Raw genomic sequence first — 2,500 nt, forward strand, 5'->3', positions numbered from 1 at the left:
AGAGAGACACAGAGAGAGACTGAGAGGAGAGAGACAGACAGACAGACAGAGAGAGACAGACAGAGAGACAGAGAGACAGAGAGAGACACACACAGTGAGGGGCAGACACAGAGAGACAGAGACAGATACACAGAGAGAGAGAGAGACAGAGACAGAGGGAGAGACAGACAGAGACTGAGAGGAGACAGAGAGACAGACACACACAGAGAGACACAGAGAGACAGAGACACAGAGAGACAAAGACAGAGAGAGACACAGAGAGACAGACAGAGAGAGACAAAGACAGAGAAAGAGACAGAGACAGACAGAGGCAGACAGAGACAGACACAGAGAGACAGACACAGAGAGACAGAGACAGAGAGAGACACAGAGACAGAGAGAGACAAAGGGAGAGACACAAAGAGACAGAGACAGAGAGACACACACACAGAGGCAGAGAGAGAGAGAGGAGGGGATAGAGAGAGGGGAGGGGGCAGAGAGAATGGAGAGAGATGGGAAGGAAGAAACAGAGAAAGAAAGAGACAAAGAGATAGAGAGAGAGGGGAGAGTGGGGGGGGGGAGAGAAGGAGAAGGGAGAGAGAGAGAGACAGACAGACAGAGAGACACATGGAGAGAAAGAGAGAGAAAGAGATAGAGAGAGGGGGGGGAGAGAGAATGGAGAGAGATGGGGAGGGAGAAACAGAGAAAGAGAGAGAAAAAGAGACAGAGAGAGAGGGGGGAGGAGAAGGGAGAGACACAGACAGACAGATAGAGAGACACAGAGAGACACATGGAGAGAGAGAGAGATAGGGAGAGAGAAAGAGATATGTATATAGAAAGAAAGATTGAGAGAGATAGAGAGGGAGAGAGAAAGAGATAAAGATAGAAAGAGAGAGATAGGGAGAGAGAAAGAAATAGAGAGAGAGAGAGACAGTGATAGAAAGACAGATAAAGAGGGAGAGACAGAGACAGAGACAGAGAGAGAGAGAAGGAAAGAAGGGATACAGAGAGAGACGGGTGGAAAGAGACCAGACCAGACCAGACCAGACCAGATGATTTATTCAGATAGGCCATAGCCCCTACTGAAGGGGTGTAAAATCAGTCAACCCTTTTGTCTGTAGAAAAGCAAATACAACATACTTTAGGCATGAATACATTCATAGTGCAGAATTTATGTAACATGTCTTATCCGTTTGAGAGATTTATACAGAAATATTGCTAAATGTTTACTAGTTTGATTATTAGCAGATGAGAGGAGAGATGCTAACTTGACTCTTGTGGGGAAGTTCCAGTATGACTGCGGAATCAATTTTGTTCTCAAGTCATGAGGAGCTGGGCACTCCAAAACGAAATGTGTTTCATCGTGACTTGTAGAATTACACAAGTTACATGAGCGATTTTGTGAGTCATCAGTTTTATTTCTTTTTAAATGAATATCAATATCCGAAACACCACATCTAAATTTTATCAGTGCCTGTTTGATATATTTATTTAAGTCCTTTGAAATATATGGCTCCATTCTAATTGAAGTGTTAAACGTTCTGTATAAGGAAAATCTAGCACTGTTTTGAATGTGATCATTCCATTCCTGCCATCTACAATCAGTAATTCTCTGTTTAAAACATTTCAAAAAAACTATTTATGTCTTCCACTCCTTGGTTATCCCATACAAACGAAAATCCGTATTGGCTTACACATAAACGAGTTTTTGATGCCCACGTGCATTTACCTTTACAGTCAAGACTATATAGCATTTTATAAGCTTTAAATGGTAACCTTTCATCATTCATACGAGTTAATTTTAGCCAGTAGGAAACACATCTCACGAAAGAATTCACAAATAATGGGAATCTTCCCAGCTCTCCATAGACCATATCATTTGGAGTGCGCCAATTTACACCAAGAAATCCTTTTAAAGCAAACAAACGTAGTTTTTCTATTGGTGAATCTTTCTCAAGTCCCCATATCTCTGCTCCCTATAATAAAATTGGTTGTACCTGTGCATCAAATAGTTTCATAAAAAGCTTTACAGAGTTATTTTCAAATTTGTACAAAATGCTCAAAATACCCAAAACTGCTTTCTTAGCTTTTGAAGCCAAATCATGACATGTAAATTTGAAACTCAACTTTGTTGTTAAATACATTTGGAGGTATTTATATGTGTTTACAACATGCATTTTTTTGGTTACCATAATACCATCTTTCATGAGCAGCTAAACATCCTCCCTTACGAAAGACCATTGCGTTACTTTTTTCCATGTTTACTTTCAGTTGGAGATTTTCAGCAGCATTGTAGAGACTGTTTAACTGAGTTTGTAGTCCAATGGCAGTTTCAGATAGCAACACTATATCATCTGCGAAAAGAAGTATAAATAGCTCTACAAGGAATTCTGAAAAAATTGCACCATGTCTACCATTATTGATTATCTCTAGCGCTAATTCATTTATGAAAAGAGAAAACAACACTGGACTACAGATATCCCCCTGCTTAACTCCCTCAGTACAATATATATAATCACTA

Source organism: Babylonia areolata, chromosome 34 (genome assembly GCF_041734735.1).
Source record: "Babylonia areolata isolate BAREFJ2019XMU chromosome 34, ASM4173473v1, whole genome shotgun sequence".
Taxonomy (NCBI): Eukaryota; Metazoa; Mollusca; class Gastropoda; order Neogastropoda; family Buccinidae; genus Babylonia; species Babylonia areolata.